Source organism: Gracilinanus agilis, chromosome X (assembly GCF_016433145.1).
Source record: "Gracilinanus agilis isolate LMUSP501 chromosome X, AgileGrace, whole genome shotgun sequence".
NCBI lineage: Eukaryota > Metazoa > Chordata > Mammalia > Didelphimorphia > Didelphidae > Gracilinanus > Gracilinanus agilis.
In genome coordinates this window covers 63227334-63247706 of record NC_058136.1, presented here as the reverse complement: position 1 = coordinate 63247706, position 20373 = coordinate 63227334, and positions in this window count along the sequence as shown.

The window sequence follows — 20373 nt, the reverse complement described above, 5'->3', positions numbered from 1 at the left end:
GTTGCTAATTCTCTTTTTGTAATGTTTTTGCATTGCTCTCATTTCTTTCCCCAATTGTTTGTCTACCACTTGATTAAAGCAATTTTTTTTACTCCTTTTTATCGCTTTCCTTAGCCATTCTAGGAATTCTTCTTGTGCTTTTTGTCCAATCTGCATTTTCCTTTGAGGCATGGTTTGCAGATGTTTTCAAGTCATTGTTTCCTTCTGAGTTTGTATGTTGAGCTTCCCTGTCACCAAAGTAGTTTTTATGATCAGGTTCTTTTTTGTGGTTATTTGCTCATGTTTCTAGCTATTTCTTGACTTTGGACGTTCTGATAGAATTGAGCTCTGCTCATTTCTGAGAGTGGGGGGTGGATTTCTGGCCTGAATAGTATGATCTAGAGAGAAGTGTGTTCACTACCCTCCGGGTCTGCAAATTCCTAACACAGTTTGTATCTGTTGGCTTGCATGTGGTTGAGCTTCCATAGACTGCTGCCAAAGTGTGAGAGTGGAATCTAAGACTTTACAAAGAACGTAAACCACCTTTATCATAACTGTAAACAGCAAAAGGAGCCTCAACTATCCCATGGGAAAACTTACATATGACCTCGGGTCATTCCTGGCATTCTGTCTTCTTTGTTCTATTTCTCTGTAATATCTGACTTGGCAAGAAGGATTGCAGAGATCCATTACTCTGTGCTGTTGCCACCAAAGGGTAGGTCTCATGAGTAAATCCCCCTTTCCCAACTTAATTACTCTCATGATCTAATAAATCAACATATATAATCCATTCTGGCACAGTCTGCTTCTTTCTTTGGAATCAAAGGATCTTCTTGTTATGGTGGGTTTATATGTTTGGATGGTTTCCATCCATACACAGATTCAGGCACAGTTAGCCACACTAAGAGGTTCTGCAAGAACAGTGACCAAACTGCTAGCTTCCCTTTAGTTTTGGTCTCTCTTGGTTTATTCTTTGTAGGCTTGTGTGTGGGGCTAAAGGTTAGAATTAAGTCTCCATTCTGTTCTTGGGCTCAAAGCCACAGAGTTATGTTTCTAGAACCTGTTTCTTGCTCTTTGCCTAGGAAGAGTCTCTGCTCCTTCAAGATAGTGACTGCTCCCCTTCATTCTTGCAAATGTGATACAGAACTGGGCAATGAGTGACAGATGGCGCTCATTCCTCTCTCTCTACTAGTACAAGAGTCCTCTGTAATCTCTTTTAGCCCAAGTATTCAGAGCCTTTATCATCCTTGCGCTTTGGGCTGCTCCTTGTTGCTGCTGTTGCCTCCACAGCCCACGTTGCTTCTTTCTATCTGTTGTAGCACCACTGTTGCTGCTGCACTGTGCTTCTGGCCAACCTTGAACCTAGTGTCTGCAGGCCTCTCTGTCTTCTTAAGCTGCCTTGGTCTGGAAAAATGGTTCATTGTGACTTTTTCTTGACTTTCTTAATAAGAATTCCATCTAGAGCTCTTTTTCAGTTTTAGGGGGTGGATATAGTCCTGAAAGGTTGGAGAAGGTAAGTATCATGGCTCACAGTAGGTGAGGATGTGAAGGCTTAATGCAAAACTACTAGATCTGACTCTACTACCTTCCCACTGGCTCTGCCTCCCAATGGCAACTTTATTATTATTTTTTCAATTTGGATTTTTTATCTTAATAATAAATTCCCACATAAGTTTTCCGAAGTTATATGATCCATATTGTCTCCCTCCCTTCTTTCCTCCCCCCTCCCTGAGCTGACAAGCAATTCAATCTGGGTATTATACATTTATTATCACCCAATGGCAACTTTAGAGAGAGCATTTTCAGTTGAATGATTAGGTCTAAAGTTAAATTTCAGAGTTAAAAAGAGAGTAAGAGGAAAGATAGCACAGACATTAATTAGATAGCCTTCTCTCAAGTTCCAAAAGGCAGAAGAGTTATAGGATAGTACCAGCTAGATGGACAGATCAAGTGAAGTTTTTTTGAGGATTGGGGAGATATAGTCTTGTTTGTAGACAGTAGTGAAATAGCCAGTAGACAAGGAGGTATTGGAGATCAGTGGGTAATCTTCTGGAGAAGATGGGATGGAATGAATCACTTGTACAAGGGATTTGCATTGACATCCCTTTCCCATAAGACAGCCTTTCGCATTGCAGACAGATATAATGTCTTTCCTGGGTCTTTTCACCTTGGTCAACATCTTCAGGTCTTTCAATCCATTCTCACATGGCATGTGAACTCCAGCCTCCTGACCATCCAACCTACCTTCTTCTAATCAATGTTCTGATAATGTGACAGAAAGGAACATGTTCTTCCATGAGTTGTCAAACAAGAAATATTAATACTATACTTTGCAGGAAATAATTTTTACTAATTAAACATTATTTTAAAAGCCAAGCATTTCTAGCATAGGTAGTAAAGTATCTAAACATGGGTTGGTTCTGCCAAGGGTTCTACACCCTTGTAGCCACAAGATAATTTGATTGAACATTTCTAGGAATCTTGAAGAATTATATATATAGTTCAGAGCTAATCTTCCAGAAAAATAGTCACTTAATCAACAACTAGAAATAATCAATTCCTTCTCTGAATTCTTCTCTCCAGGACTTAAAGGGTCTCCTCCATAGGAATAAGCAGAATGAGTCAATAGCCTGGTAACTTCAAGGGAATCTCTTGGAGGTAGGGGTGCAAGGGATGAGTTATGGAGCAGTTTTCTCTGTCCCCTCCCCATGAGCAGAAGAGGGCCTTGTGAACTCCACTGGACCAGAGGATTTGGACTTTTTATTTAATTACCTGGCAACGCCCCCAGTTGGTGGAATTGTCTGTATGAGGAGTCAAAGATAGGTTGGGCACTAAGCAGATTCAAGGCTCTATAAAGAGCCCAGCAGGAAAGCTGCATCATAAGACAGAGTGTGTCCTGGGGGCTCCACAAAAGATTATCAGGGGCTGGATGTTACTTCTTGGGCGCATATGCTCAGATTTCTCAGGATTCTATGTACTTGTGGGAAGTAGTGCCACAGAATTGGATGATCATAGGGGAAGCACATTGGTAAGGGGACAGGAGCCATGACATCTCATTCTCCCAACCCTTCAGGGGTACCTCTAGAACCCTGAGGGAAGATGCACCAATGTGCTTCCCCTATGATCATCCACATGGACAGAGAGTTAAGAGGGATTGCTTAAGCCTTAAGGGAAACACACCCGGGCTTCCAAGGCAAGCAGCAAGCAAACACTCAGCTGTTGGCAATGTAAGGGAAAGTGCAGTGATCCAAGGCATGCCCTCTCTTCCTGCCTAACTTCCTGTTTCTGCCATATTCTGGATACTTTTGTCCCCCCACAATGATATTACTTATTTGGTTCCACTTGGCCTCTTGCATTAGCCAGTTCTTAAGTACAGAAACAGAAAACCAACCAGATTGCTAGATACTGTCAAAGTTCAAGAAGACACTGTGGCTACTGTGTCTAATTAGGCAGTCCCATTAATCTCTCACAGAAGATTTGAACTGATGTGGCTACAGAAATCCATGTTTCTGTAGGCAACTTTCTGGCTTTACTTAGGCTGGTCAGAGTGTGTTAGGTCAAGAGCTGAAAAGCACCTCAGAGATCATCATGTCCAAATCCTTCGCTTTACAGATGAGGAAATGAAGGCCCAGAAAGGTTAAATGGTTGTCCATGCTCATACATAATCAGAAGCAGCATTTGAACTCAAATCCTCTGACTACCCAGAAGCCAGTGTTCTTTTTACAATACAATTCTTCCTCCCATGGTGAGTTTTGTAACCCCCTCTCCGATTTCTTTAGAGGACATCAGAATTTGGTTTCTAAGCCTCCACAAAGGAGGGACAAAGGACATTTAGCTCCCACCTAAGCATTCAAGTTAAAAAATAGCACTTGGGGGGCAGCTGGATAGCTCAGTGGACTGAGAACCAGGCCCAGAGATGGGAGGTCCTAGGTTCAAATCTGGCCTCAGACACTTCCCAGCTGTGTGACCCTGGGAAAGTCACTTGACTCCCATTGCCTAGACCTTACTGCTCTTCTGCCTTGGAACCAATACATAGTATTGATTCTAGGGCGGAAGGTAAGGATTTATTATTTTAAAAATAGCACTTGGAGGATGGGCTTCATTTTTACCTTGTGGAAAATTCACAAAGGAGTTGTGTTGAAGCAGTGTCTGGTACATATATAGCAGGCACTTAGTAAATGTTTGTTTAATTGGCTGGGCCCATAAGAGGACAAGACAACTTTTTTCTCTCCAGTGGTCTTTATCTCCCCAAGGTCTACCTTAGGGTTGAAGTCTCTCACCCATTAAGGAGAAAGCCCTTATGGTTAGTGGCATCCACTCCTTTCCCTCTGCTGGACTCCACCTTCCCAAGGACTTATATCTTTAAACTGATGATATTCACCTTCATCCCTTCTCAAAGAAATCTTTTATTCCCTATTTTGTAGGAGTGTAGGGAGAAAAACCCTTTGCAATTCTGAAAGCCTAGAGAGATGAGAGCTCTTACCAGTCTTATTCCTCTCCTTAGTTCTCTATGTTGGCATGCTCATTCTTGGAAGTGGCCTATTATGGGACTGTAGCCTCAGAACTAGATTGAGACAAACTTCCACCTGGGAACTTGGACTTCTGCTAAGTGAGGGACACCTCCATTTAGGGGTCAGAAGGCTGCTCCTAAGCAGTCCTAACAAAAGAGTCATTCATTCCACTCCAATCTAATGCAATGAATCAGGGCGCATTTATCAAGCACTTAGTATGTCCCAGAAACTCTTCTAGGCCATGGGGATAGGAGCAGTGAAGGAAATGACCCCTATTCACAAGATCTCATCGATTCTTTCTGATCTCCTGCCCTGTAAAGGGTAAAATTATGGTTGGACTGAATATTTAAGAGTATGGTTGCCAGGAATTAATTACTTAATTCCAAATGAATGGCTCAAGTCAGAATGACTTTTGTGGTAGTTTATTTACAAATAGAAAAGTGAAAGTAAAGAAAATGAGAGACAGAAAGAGATAATTACTCTGGCTTGGTCTGAACCAGGCAAGGATTCAGAGTCCCAGCAAAGGGGGGCACAGAGGTTAATTAAACAAGGCTTCTAGCCATGAGGCCTCCTCCAAGACGAAAGGCCTCTCCAGAGGCTAGAGCCTCCAGAAAAGCCAAGGAAAAGGAGTAAGCCTTTTCACTCACCCATGTGGCAGTCCAAAGGGAAGCAGTCTGAGGTCTCAAGCCTGAGCTCCTTCAAGGCCAAGTCAAAGGGGAAAAACCTACTCACAGGAAGTTACAACCATATTTAAAGACAGTTCTTTGTGTCACGTCCTGTGTCTTCCTTCCACTTTTATGTGGACCAATGGCATCTTTAACTTTGCTTCGGACTGCCCAGGGGGCAGTCAGTTGTTTTTGATTTGTCACTCACTAGCACAGGTGGATCATAGACCTCCCCTCCCACTTAATCCTTAAGGGAGGTGTATACATTTCTGGTGTCTAAAATCTAAAGAATAAATAGGGGAGAGTTAATTCCATCTTCATAGCCCTGATTAGCTATCTCAGAAATACATAGGCCACTGGTCTGATGGAGGGACTGGGATGGGATGAAACAAGTATTTAAACTGTGCCTCAGTTTCCTCATCTTTAAAAACTCAGTACAGCTCATCCCCATGGTTTAAACAAACACAAAGCAGGTCCCAGAACCTCCTCCTGTCCTGGAAGATTTCTGAGTAGGTCCTGGCCTGATGTGTTCATTATTACAGCGTAGTTGGGGCAGAGAGAGTTGCTGAACTCCTCGTTTCTTTTTTTTTTTAAACCCTTACCTTCCATCTTGGAGTCAATACTGTCTATTGGCTCCAACGCAGAAGAGTGGTAAGGGCTAGGCAATGGGGGTTAAGTGACTTGCCCAGGGTCACACAGCTAGGAAGTGTCTAAGACCAGATTTGAACCTAGGACCTCCTGTCTCTAGGCCTGGTTCTCAATCCACTGAGCCACCCAGCTACCCCCTGAACTCCTCATTTCTTAAGAAACTAAGTGCTTTGCCATTGGAAGGATTCTTATATAAGAAACAGTGAAGCTTGGGCGCAGGGCTAACCTTTGATGTGTGAAAAATAGGAGTCTGTCTATATAGTGTAATTTCAGAGGTATAGACAGTGCCCTCACCACAACATCCAAATTCTCTCTCTTTGATCTTCAAATTCCATGCATTCAATGTGATGTGGTAGAAAGGCCTCTCATTTTAGATGTGGAGTCAGAATGCATGGGCCCCTGTCCCACTTCTTCCCTGCCCTCCCCTTTCCTTCTGTCAGGGTTGAATCAGCACCTACTGTTTTTGCAATATGTGTGTGGTGCACATCTCTGGCACAGTCTCTGCTGCCTCAGGGATCTCTAGGGTGGTCCTACCCCCATGAAGAATGGAGCATGCTTTCAGCCCCACTCCTCATTTCTTCTTACATGACTGAACAGGACCAGTTTTTGTCACTCATTGTGGGGCTTTATGGATGTTTAGGAGAGGGCGGTGGGCTAGTAAAGTCTCTGGAGCAATATGGTGTCAGGATGGAACTCAGCTGTCAATTGGCCATTCCTTGGGTCCCAGGCAGCAACTGGGAGGTTAGTTGGGGAAGACTGCTGAGTGACAGTTTAAGGATTACTGTTCTCCTTCTCCAGTATTCATTCTGCCACCTTTTACCTTGTTGTATTCTCTCTTCTTTATCCTGTGCAATTAATTATATAATTATGAATTACATAATTACAAATAATTATCTGATATATAATTACTCTATATGCAGTGCATAATTACTCTTTTCTAGAGGTTTTAGAAGTGAATGGGGTCAGTAGAAGGGGTCTATTCTGCCATCTTGTTGGTTCCATGACCCAGAAGTCCTCCTATTCCTTGGGGATGAGATATAATTCCCTACCTGGGCAGTATCCTAGTCATGCCATGCCAAGTCAGCCAGAAAGCATTTATTTAGCATTTAATCAGTACAACATGTATAGTACTAACCCTGGATTTAGGGAGATAGCAGTTCAAATTTGGCCTCGGATACTTACTAGCTGTGTGACCCTAGGCAAGTTATTTAACCTTCATCAGTCTCAATTTCCTTTCCTATAAAATGGGAACAATCATAGGACCTATTTCCTAGGGTTGTTATGACAATAAAATGGGGTAATATTTATAAAGCAATTGGCACAATGCCTGGCACATAGAAGGTCCTTAATAAATCCTTGTTTCCTTTTATATATCGGGCACTATGCTAAGTGCTGGGAATACAAAGAAATGCAAAAGATGACACATTGGGTAGAGTTTGAGCCTTGGAGGCAAGAAGACCTGAGTGTGAATTCTGCCTCAAGCTTTGACCTTGGACAAGTAATTTAATCTTACTCTGCTTCAGTTTCTTCATCTATAAAATAGGGATGATAATAGCACCTTAAATGAATTCACATATTTAAAATACTTTATAAACATCATGATATTACATAAACTATAGCTATTATTATTATCATCATAATAAAAATATTCCTGCTCTCAAAGAGCTTGAGGGGAGACAGAGGAGACAACACAGAAACACCTGGGTGCAAACAAGATAGTGATGGTGGTTGTTGTCCTTTGTACTTGAAGAGGACCAAAATAACGACACTGGTGATGTCTTTTGACTCATACATGAACTGGATTGAAGGGTGGCAGAGTTGTACAAAGTCATCAGCCTCACTCTTTCAGAGTCATCAATGTGGGAGCCAAGACGGCAGTGTAGTAGCAGGAGCCTTCTAAATCTCCTTCCAACCAATCATTACAAAGCATCTCAATAGGACAGAAATCAAAACTGGACAAGTAAAGGGGCTCTCCCACTGGACACAGCTTGAAAACTAGGCAGTGAATGAAGGTCCCATGCTATAAGGGTGTGAAACTGCACTAATCAAAGTACGAGGTGACCACCCCTCCCCCACACCACCTACCACATCATTTAGAGTGAGGGCCAGGGCAATCTCCAAGTTCTCTAGGAGCTGGCTGAAAGCACCACAGACTTACCCCCTAAGGGCTATGCCAAGACTTGGCAGTGAGACTTGAGGCTGAAGAGTGCAGAGCTTGGGCAGCAGTGTGGCTGGCCACAGTCAAGGCTGCAGGTGCTGAGGAAGATAGCCTCAGGGCAAAACACTTTAAAGTGTGTGCTACACAAAGAACAACACAGATCTACCTGCCCTCACTCAGGCTTCTGATGGAAGGAAAGTTAATACCAAGGCAAAATCCTGTGAGACAGAAGCTAAGAAAGCAATAACCGCCAACATGCATGAATCCCAATCCTCTAGTGGCAAAAGGAATAAGCAAAAGCAAAAAAGCTCTTGACTGTAGAAAATTTCTATGGAGAAAAAGTAAAATACAGAAGCAACAGCAGAGAGTGAGAAACAAGCAAACACAATCAAATTTTCCAAAAAAAAAAAAAAAAAAGGAAATTGGTCACAAGTTCTGGAGGAACTCAAAAAGAAGTTCAAGAACCAAGTAAGAAAGATAGAAGAAAAATGGGAAGAACAGTGGGGAAAAGAAATACAAAAAGAAAATAACAGCTTAAAAGACAAAATTGCCCATATGGAAAAAGAGGCACAAAAATCAAATGAAGTAATAAGCAAATTGGAGACCAGAACTGACATGTTGGAAGTCATGAAAAACAGGATAGATCAAACAAAAAAGGGAAATTAAAAGATCATAGCTGAAAGTCAGTCTTTAAAGACTAGAATTGGGTGAGTAGAAACTAATAATCTCATTAGACAACAAGAACTAATTAAGCAAAATCAAAAGAATGAAAAAATAGAAGGAAACATGAAATATATCATTGAAAAGACAACTGACCTGGAAAACAGATTCAGGAGAGAAAATTGAGAATTATTGAACTACCTGAAAGCCTGGAACAAAAAATATCCTTGACATCATATTACCAGAGTCATCAAAGTCTAGTGGTAAGACAAGAGTCAGGACAGTTGCCAATGGCCCGGTATGCAGTGGTTGACCTTGGTGAATTTCATGTCTGACCATGCCCTAAGTACCTACAGTACCTACTTCAGCCATCTTTATGGCCACTGGAACAAATTATTCTTATCCAACCATTCTTCAGAGTAACTCTTCACATGACTGGGATAGACACACCTCTAATTCACAGACACTTTTGAGGTCTGCCAATTGTCTTCAACCTGGTTTAGTCCACTTGCTGAGATGATAGGTCACTGGGGTGTGATTACTGCACATGCTATAGCTTCTTGGTACCACAGAGGAGAACTAGGGGGCAGGTACACACTAAAGGAGGAAAATAGCCCTCAGGACTCAGTGAGCTCTCACAGAAGAGGTGTTAGTTTCCCCTGAACACCCACACACTCCATAAGAAAGATATGTGCTGTGTAAATAGCAGATAATCTCTTTGAGAAAGCCCAAACAGAGGATTTTATATTTGTTCTTGCAGGTGTTAAGAAACCAATTAACTTTATTGAGTAAGGGGATAACATGACCAGACTTGCCTTTAGGAAAATCACTTTGCCAGCTGAGTAGAGGATTGACTGGAGTGAGGAGAACCTGAAGGAAGGGAGATAACAAGCTATTACCATAATGCAGGCACAAAATAATGAGCATCTGAACCAGGATGGTGGCAGTGTCAGAAGAGCAAAGGAGACTTTACCAGAGATGTTGTGAAGGTAGAATGGACAGGGCTTGGCAGGAGATTGGACTTGTTAAGTACAAGGAAGGAATCCATGATGATGCACAGGTTGCAAGCCTGGGGAGTTGGGAAGATAGTCAGCTAGCACTTATTAAACCTCTACTATGTTCCAGACATAGTACAGGGTGTACAAAGTACAGGGGGTACAAAGAAAGGCAAAACAATCCATGCTCTGATGGAGCCCACATTATAAAAGGGGAGAAAACAAGCACACACCTGCATATGAATTAGATGTATGAAGGATAAATTTGAGATAATCAATAGAGGAAAAGCACTAACATTAGTTGGTTGGTTGTTGTGCTTCATACTTCATACTTGAAGAGGATCAAAATGTCATCACTGGTGATATCTTTTCAGTTGCACATGAATTGGATTTCTGCAAGGCAGAGTTGTACAAAGTCATCAGCCTCACTCTTCCACAGTTATCCTAGTCCAATGGCAAGAGAAAAGTCAGGATGACTGGCAATGGCCTGGGTTGCAATGGATGATCTTGGCATCTTCAATGTCTGACCAAACTCTAAGCATTCCATGGAGCCTGTTTCAGCTGCCTTGGCCATTGGAACAATTTGTTTTCATTTTCTCCTTCTGTTGGGGATCTTCTTTACATGTGTAGGGTAGACACCTTCCTGACTCACTAACAGGGTTGAGTCCTGCCAGTTTTCTTCAACCTGGTTTAGCCTGCTTGCTGAGATGGTTTACTGGAGTGTGGCTGCTGCCCATGCTATAGCTTCTTGGAATCACAAGTGAGAGCTAAGTGGTGTATGGGCACAAAAAGGAGGATGAGCAGCCCTGAAAAGAGCTTAGCAAACCTTCACATTAGAGGTACTAGTTTTCCTTGAATACCCCATACACCAGCACAAAGGGAGACCAGAGAAGGCTTCTTGTAGAAGGTGGGATTTTATCTGGGACCTGAAGGAAGCCAAGGAAGCAAGGAGATGTAGACAAGGAGGTAAAGAAGATCTATTTTGGCCATACAGGACAGCCAATGAAAATATTGGGGGTCAGGAGATGGGGTGTCATATTCAAAAAAACTACAAAGAGGTCAATGTAGCTGGATCTCTGAGTATATGGGGGCAGCAAGGTAAGAGAAGACTGTAGAGGTAGAAAGAAAGATTATGAAGGGCTTCAGAAGCAAAATAAGGTTTTATATTTGATCCTGGAGATAACAGGGAACTACTCAAATTAAACGAATAAGTTTATGATATACTGCTGTGTATAAAGATCACAAAAAATTCCAAGTAGAAGATGAACTGGAATGAGAAGACAATGGAGGCAAATGGACCAGCCAGTAGGCCATTGCAATAGTCCAGGCATGGTATTCTGAGAGCCTGTACCAGAGGGCGGCAGTATCACAGGAGAGAAGGAGAGAAGGGAGAGTGCACCAGAGATGTTAAGAGGGTAGAAATGATAGTACTTGCTAAATGATTGGACATGGGGGAAAGGTGAGAGAATGGGGAATCCTGGATGATACCTGTGTTGAAAGTCTGGATAATTGGGAGAATGGAGATACCCCAGACAGTATATGTAGGTCCCAATTAGTGGGAATGATGAATCTCATGTAGTGGCTACATATATTCAAAGATTAACACTATTAAAAGTTATGTAAAATGTGGTCATTGGTTCCACCTCAATGGAAATATATAGTATGAATTTAAATAATGTGATCAATACATGGGAAGTCATTAATCTCACTAATCCTATTTATACCCTAGCTGTATTATAGCCAGGAGGAGATGGTTTTAGGGAAAAGATATTGCGTTCTTTTGGATACACTTGAACTTAAGCTGTCTATAAGACATCCAGTTTAATATGTCTGATAGTTAGCTAGAGCTGCAAAGACTGGAGGTCAGATGAGAGGGTAGGTATGGACAAATAAATCTGAGAATCATCTGCTTAGTTACAGTTGTTCATTCCAAGGGACCTGATGAGATCACCAAATGAGACAGCATATAGATAGAAAAGATAACAGGACAAAGCTTTGGAGGACGTAAAACTAAGCAGGAATGACCTAGATAAAGTTCCAGCAAAGGAGACTGAGGAATGGTCAGACATGTTGGAGAGGGCATAGTCATGAAAACCAGAGAGAATGAAGACTGTGATCAGCAGTTTCAAAGGCTTCAGAGAAGACAAGAAAGATGTGGACAGAGAAAAAAGCCACTAGATTTGGCAATTAGATTGCTGGTAACTTTAGAGAGAGTATGTTCTATTGTATGATTAGGCTTCAAACCAAACTGCAGAATTTAAAAAAGTAATGGGAAATGAAGTGAAGGCATCCATTGTTGACAGCTTTCTCAAGGAGTTTAGCTCCAAAAAGGAGAAGAGACATGAGCCATTAGACAGCAGGGATGCATGGTACAAGGGAGGGTTTTTTGAGGATGGGTAAGACATGGGAGTGTTTGTAGGTGGTAGGGAGGCAGCCAGTGGACAGGGAGAGACTGATGATCAGTGAGAGAGTCAGGAGAATCAAGAGGGGACAATCTTCTGGAGAATATGGGATGTAATAAGATCACCTGTGCATGTGGAGGGGTTTGCCTTGACATCCCTCTTTCATAAGACAGTCTTTTGAGTAAGTCCTTGCAGACTCAAGTCCTGTCCCTCCTGGGTCTTTTCTCCAGGGTCAACATCTCCAGGTCCTTTAACCAGCCTCAAGGGCAGAAGAACTCTAGTGAACATCCAGATAGTTCTCCTCTAGACTCTCTAGAGTTTATTAGTGGTCTAATAATGTTACCCGCAGAATAAAACATGTTCTTCCAGATGGCCTCAGAGCAGGGCAGCTCCCAGTGGGACTGTGACCCCCCTAATCTTGGGCAGCAAGTGTCTTAAAGCAACCCAAGATCTTGATTTTTTGTCATTTGCAGATTTATGAGTTTTGCCTGTGTGACACTGTTGACTCTCATTGAACTCCTAGTCCATTAAAAATCCCAGATGTTTTCAAGATGAACTGCTTTCTAGCAGAATTTTCCTCATTTTGTTCTTGGGAAGATGGTTCTTGGAACCCAAATTAATAAGAAGAGCAGGTCAAGAGGCCTAACAATTCAGGGGGCAATGTTTTTTCCCTATCACTCAATTTTTTTTGGATATCAACCCATCCTATTCAGCTTATCCCTTCCTCCTCTCTATTTATGCTCTTTAGTGATAAAGTTCATACATTTCTTAAGTACTTTAGGTGTCTTGAGTACTTTAAGGCCAAAAGTAACACAAATATCATTTGTACTTTTTTTGAGTGTCGAATTTGCTCCATGAATTTTCTTTTTCACACTTTTTTTGGTCAGGAATGCCTGGAAGTCCATTTCATTAAACTTCACTTTTTTCCCTGGAGGATTATGCTGTTTCACTAAGTGAGACTCTTGATTGTAATTCTAGATCATATTCTATGCCTTCCAGACCTTTAATGTAGATGCTGCCAGGTCTTATGTAATCCTGACTATGGCTCCATGATATTTGAATTGTTTTCTTCTGCCTACTTGCAGTTCTTTTTCCTTGGTCAGGGAGTTTTTTTTTAATTTGGTTGTAATAATCCTGAGATGTTTTATTTTAGGGTTTCTTTCAGGAAGTGATCAGCAGATTCCTTCAATTTTTATTTTCCCCTCTTGTTTAAGGATATCTGGCAGCAAAGTCCTTTAAAAGATTGCATGCCCTTTGATCCAGCTATACCATTACTGGGCTTGTAGTCCAAAGAAATAAAAAATGTTTGCACAAAAATATTTATAGTTGTGCTTTTTGTGGTGGCAAAAAAATTGGAAAATGAGGGGGTGTCCCTTGATTGGGTAATGGCTGAACAAATTGTGACAAATGATGGTGATGGAATACTATTGTGCTATAAGGAATGATGAACTGCTTGCTTTCTATACGAACTGGAAAGAATTTTATAAACTGATGGAGAGTGAAATGAGCAGAACCAGGAGAACATTGTACACAGTAACTGAAACATTGTGAGACAATCAAATGTAATAGACTGCTACTAATAGCAATGCAGTGATCAAGAACAATCCCATGAAACTTATGAAAAAGAATGCTATCCACATCTAGAGAAAGAACTATTGGAGTAGAAATGCAGAAGAAAAACATGATTGATCACTTGTTTATATGGGGATATGATTTGGAGTTGTGATTTTAAAAGTTTACTCTATTACAAATATGAATAATATGGAAATAAGTTTTGAGTAATAAGATATATATGTATATAAACCAGGGGAATTGCTTGTCAGCTCCAGGAGGGGGAAGGGAAGAGAGGAGGGAGAGGACATGAATCATGTAACCACGGAAAAATATTCTAAAAAATATATGAAAAAAAGACAGAAAAAAGGATATCTGGGTAATTTCCCTTGATGATTTCTTCTAATGTGGTGTCTGAGCTCTTTAAAAAAAAAGTTGTAGCTTTCAGGTATTTTGATGATTCTTAGATTGTCTCTCCTGAATCTATTTTCCAGGTCATTTGTTTTTCCAGTGAGGTATTTTATATTTTCTTCTATTTTTTTCATTCTTTGGATTTTTTGTCTCATTGTTTCCAATTATTCGCTTCCTTTTGCTCAATTCAATTTTTAGGAAGTTATTTTCTTCCTTGAGTTTTTATCATTCCTTTTCCATCTGGCCAATTGTACTCTTTAAGGAATTGTTTTCCTCAGTGTTTGCTTTTTATTCCCATTTTCATTTAATCCATTCTAGTTTATAGGAAGTTGTTTTTTTCAGAAATTTTCTCTGTTGTTGAATCTTTCTATCAATTCTTTTATTATTCAATTTTTAAAACTTTTTTTCAAGTTCTTCCTTTTGGGCCCCAGCATTCTTTCTCACTTTCCTTTAGGGCTTCACATGTTTCCTTTTTGCCATTGTTGTCATCTTCTAAGTTTGTACTTTGATATTCCCTGTCACTAAAGTGATTTTTCTAAGGTTAGTTTTTCCTTTTACTCATTTTTATCATTTATTTTTTCTCATTTCTCTAATATTTTCCCCTCCCTCATTACCTTATCTATCTTTTGTGGGTCTGCTCTTCTTCTGTAGAGGAAGCACTGTTCCAAGTTTTCGGTTTAACCTTCTTTGGTGCTTGGGGTAGGCCTGGCTATCTTTGGGTCCCACAGTGTGCACTTTGAGGGGGTGGCCCAACTGGCTTCTTGTAGGGAAGCTTGTAGCTATTTTGTCCAGCTAGATTCCATTCCACCTGCTGCTAGTTCCCCTGTTGTCTCATGGGTTGGGCTGTTCTCCACTTTGCTATTCACTGTCTAAGCACTTTAGGCTGCTCCCCCTCCCCCTTGATGCCTTAGGCCACATGGAAACACTTTAGGCTGGTTCACATTCTGTCAGTTCCCCCAATCTCTCACTGTCTGGGCTCCTCACCCTTCTCACCACAGTGAGATGTGATCTTCCTGCTTTCCTTTATTTTGAGGCAATTTGTTTTCTACTTCTATGTGTTTGGAGGGTTTAGGCAAGTGGAGAGTCTTTTACTCCACCATCTTAACTCCCAGTATGCAACCTCAAAAATGGGGCAATGCTCTTAATGAGGCAAGAAGTATTCTGTGTTCAAAATTTGGTTTCCACCTTAATCCAATTTCCTTAGGGATGCTGTTTGTTCTAGTCCTCACTTCCCTAAAGGGACAAGTCTAAAAAAAGAGGTTTTCAGATAGAAAATTGCTTCTTAATATTTCTAGACACCATCAAAAAAGGTTTTTTCATAGACACCCATGGAGTATATATGCCCTGGCTCTCTCCTGGGTCCTTGCTTTTTTCTATGACTCCTTGCTTCCACTTCTCTCTCAGTCTCTTATCTTCTCAGCTCCCAAGGTCTCAGTGGTTGTCAGTAAGCAGAAAACTCTCCAGTAGAAATAGCTGGACCTTCATCTCTCCTGAGATCTAATTACATCTCTAAAAGCTGCTAGATGGCATAGTGGAAAGAGTGCAAGACTTGGAGTAAGGAAGACCTAAGGTTGAATCTGGCTCGGTTATTTACTAGTTGTGTGACCCTGGGCAAATCATTTCACTCCCGTGTGCCAATTTCCTCATATATAAAATGTCTACCATAGATCAGACCTAGGCAACAGCAATGGTCTAGTTGCTATTTAGTTCCCCAGCATCAAGACTCTCTCGCCTCAGCAAATCATCTTCACAAAGCTTTAGCACTGGTATTCCTAAAGCACAGGCAAGACCATGTTACTGCTCTGCTTAAGAAGCTTCAGTGGAATCTGTTGCCTCTAAAATAATATACAAACTGTTCTAGATTTGGCTTTTCTTGACAGTCTGGCTCCAGCCTCCCTTACCTACATATCACTTCCCTTCACAAACTTTCTGCCTCAGCCAAATTGGCCTGAGAACTATGCCAGAACATGAAGTTACATTTCCCCAATTCTGTGACTTTCTACAGGCTATCTGGCACACCTAGAATGCTCTCCTTTTTCACCTCTTATAACCCAATAGTTCCCTTTTAAGACTCAGTTCAAATGCCATCTTGTTTGAGAAGAGTTTCCTCAATGTCTGTTTTGAAACATCTCCCCACTTCAGAATCACTTGACACATTTGCTGAATTTACTTAACCTTAAATATGTATACCCTCAAGAGAAAGGATAGATCTTCCTTGAGAACTGTGATAATTAAATTAAGTCTACACTGCCCATCTTTAGATTTAATCACCAAAGGTGAGAACACCTCTAATTCTGAGAGGTCCATAACTCAAGTGTACTAGAGTCAACTGACTGCCCCCTAGGCAGTACTATGAGAATCGTCTATTGTGATTGGACATGCAAATTAGGAGGGAGGAACAGGAAGTGACCCCTTTAAAAGGAGAAGGTCCTCGGTCAGTGAAGGTCTTTGGTGGAAGAGAGCATCTCGGGAGGACCTCTTCTGGTTCATGGAGGAGTGTTGGAATGCTGAGACTCTGGTGGGACCTCTGACTGCTTCCCTTTGAATTATCATGTGGGTAAGTTAGGCTGACTCTCTCTCTCCCTTGGTGTTTCTGGAGGCTATACCCTCAGGGAGGACTCTCTTGCCTCTCTAATTGTAAAAGGCCTTGTTTAATTAACCTCTGTGCCCCTCTGTTGGGCCTCTAAATTCTTACCTGGTCTGGGCCGGAGTTTCTCTCTCTCAATTTCCCTACCTTCAACCTTCCTAATTGTAAATAAATCACCATAAAAGTCAATTTTGACTTGAGATTATTCCTTAATTGGGGAAATTTCCCCTGGCGACCACCTTTTAATATATTGAACCCATAAAACTCCTATTTCCCCCTTACAGAACAAGATTGTTTCCTTTTCATCCTTGTACCTACAGTGCCTAGCACAGTGCCTGGGACCCAGTAGATGATTTATAAATGCCTGCTGACAGACTCTGATGATTGGAGTCAGGCTTGACCCAGCCATCCATCTCTAATGGTTCTTCTCATAGCCCAACGGGAGAAGCAATGGCTTTGGAGTCAGTGGACATGAGTTTGAATCTTAGCTCTGCCACTTATGTGACCTTAGGGAAGTCACTTTCCTCTTTGCATCTGTTTACTCATTTGTAAAGTTAAAATAATTAAAACTAGATATCCACTGAAGTCCTTCCCAATTCTTTATATCTTTGATCCCATGGTGAGGGTAGTGGGAAGGTAGAGGGGGAGATAGGAATGGAGAAAGTGTTTGTTTGACTTCTTACTGTGCCTTTCACCAAAAAGTGATTTCTTCTATCTTTATTTACTAAGTTGAGTCTTTGAGGAAATGGACATTTCCTGGTTAGGGTATGTGTAGATTTAAGGAAAAATGGGCTCTTTCCCTGTTATGCCTTGAATCATTCCTTTTGGATTGTGTAACATACTCTTTCATGTTCCAGCATTCTGATAACAATGATGCACATTTTAGCCACCCACTGCATGATGGAATATGTTAACGAGTTTCTAGTTTTTTTAATAATCTTGATGTGGCACATGTCAGGGCAGGTGAACTCCTGCAAGCTTATACTTTCTGTCATCAGTTAGAGAAACATGCATTTACTCAAACAGAAATAGTTCTCCTTACTGCCCTTGTTATGAAAAGATGGAGAGATGGAGAGCTAGAAAGAGCCTAGGAGATTATTTAATGCCAACTGCTCATTTTACAGAGGTGGAAAAGGAGGTTCATAGGAGTAAGGACTGTGAAGATAGAATTGTCTCTCTTAGTCTATTTTGATTAAATCAATCAGCAACCTTTAACTCATCAATCAAGAACTCAAAGCACCCCTACTTAACGCTTAAGTAAGAGTTCACAAGTCAAAAACTCTCACCTCCAAAGGGGACTGCCCAGTCCTGGGTAGGATTAAGCAAATTGAAAAACTGCAATTGGTTTCTGTGAAGAAGTAGGAGAGACAGGAAATGACTTGGAAATGGGGTATAAAAGAGATCAACATGGGCTGGAGAGGATGGCCTTCCTTTCCTGGTGTTTGGAGAGATTGGTTCTAGAGATTCCTGCCTTAGCTTTGGAAAAGATGTTCCCTGGATCCTTCATTGGCTTGCTGAGTGAGTATCTTGGGCTGTAGAGGAGGCTGCACTTGTGGACTTCTGGCTGAAGACTCCACAGGGAGATTGAGACCTGAGGAAGCCTCCTGCCAGGGTGCTAAGCTGAACTTCATTTTGCTGGAGAAGCTTTTAGGGCTGGTAGGCTTGTTAAGAATCTGTCTCTTTATCTTCATTTCCCACTTTCACTCTTTCCACCTCTTTGTAAATAAAAGCTGCTAAAAGTCATTTTGACTTAATCTATAATATTTTAAAATCAGCTATCATGAAATTACTTTATAACTCTGTTATTGAGTCAAAACCCCCAATTTTAATCCTTACAGGACTTCTACTAAATTGCAGATGAAACACGAATAAGTAACAAAGCCTAGATCTAAATTCAGGGCCTTTGGTCCCATTCTAATGCTTTCTTTTATTCTAAAGGGACCCAGAAATGCAAGGTCTCAGGGTAATTACCTGATAATGTTAAAAGAACCCCAAGAAAATTGAATGTGAGTTCAAAGGAACCTTGGAGACCCTCTAAGATAATGGTCTCATTTAATGAAATATGAAACCGAGGCCCATAAATAGAAAGGGACTCATCTATCAGGTCACACAGTCAATAGGTAACATGGTAAGACAGTTGAACTCAAGATCTCTGGATCCAAACGGAATAGTTCTTTCACCACAAAACCCACCTCCACAGGGTTACTAGTCTTGGTACAAGGGATCAAATATTGATTAAGAATGGACAAAGGAATTAGAGATAACATAGTATCCCTACACTCATTATTTTTAATATTTTTAAATGATTTCTTTTTAATCAATTTAAATTAAAATTTTTAAAATGAATAATCTTTTTCAAAATTACTAGTCAATACAATTTTAAATAATCATTTTCTGATAGTTTTTAATTCATGTTCTCTCCCTTCTTCCTATACCTCCCTCCTCTCCAAGAAGGCTAGTAATATGATACAGGTTGTACATATATTATCATACAATACATAATTCTCTGTCAAGTTGTGAAACAAGACACATATTGCTTACATTGGAGAAAATTCATAGAGGAAATAAAGTAAAGAATGGCATGTTTCAATCTGCATTCAGATTTCAACAATTCCTTCTATGGCCTTTTTCCTCATGAGTCCCTTATAGTTGTCCTGGATCCTTGCTTTGTTGATAATAGTTGTCATTCACAGTTGATAATCGCATGCATTTGCTGTTAATGTGTACAATGAACATTCTCCTGGTAATGCTCACTTCACTTTGCATCATTTAATGTAAGTCTTTCCAGGTTTTTTTGTGATCATTGTGTTTGCCATCTCTTATGGCACTATAGTATTCCATTACAAGCATATACCATAACTTGTTCAGCCATTCCCCAATTAATGAACATCCCCTCAATTTCCAATTCTTCGCCACCACAAAAAGAGCTGCTATAAATATTTTTGTACAGGTAGGTGTTTTCCCCCTATCTTTGATCTCTTTGGGATATAGATCTAGTAGTGACACTGCTGAGAGAAAGGGTATACACAGTTTGATGGCCAAATGGGTTTGATTCCAGATTGCTCTCCAGAAGGATTGCATCACTTCACAGCTCCACAGTTTATTAGTGTCACAATTTTTCCACATCTCTTCCAACATTTATCATTTTCCTGTTTTATGGTATTAGCCACTCTAATAGGAGTGAGTTGTTTTAACTTGCATTTCCCTAATTAATAGTGATTTGGAGGATTTTTTCATATGACTAAAGATAGCTTTAATTTCTTCATTTGGGAATTGCCTAGTAATGTGTTTTGACAATTTGTCAGTTGGGGAATGCTTTGTATTCCAATGAAATTAACTCAGTATTTGAGAAATGAGACCTTTGTCAGAGACACTGGTTATATTTTATTTCCATTTTGTTGTTTCCATTCAAATCTTGGTTAGTCTGCATTTATTTTTGTAGATGGAGAAGAATAAGGACCAGGATGGTGAAAGAGAATGGCACAAGTCACACTAAAAACACATAGAGAATTGCTAACATTCAAAAGAACCACATAGAATAGCTCAAGTCACATACACACAGAAAGGCTGAAGACACACACATACAGTGAATGGCTAAAGTCATCAAAACACACAATGTCTCAAGTAAAACACACAAAGAATAGCTGGAGTCAAAAACACAAAGAATGGCTCAAGTAATACAAAAAATATACAGAGAATGAATGTTTCAAGTGACATACAAATACAAAGAGAATGGCTAAAATTACACACAGAATGGCTCAAGTGACAAACACACAGAAATGGCACAAGTCACACTCAGAGAATGG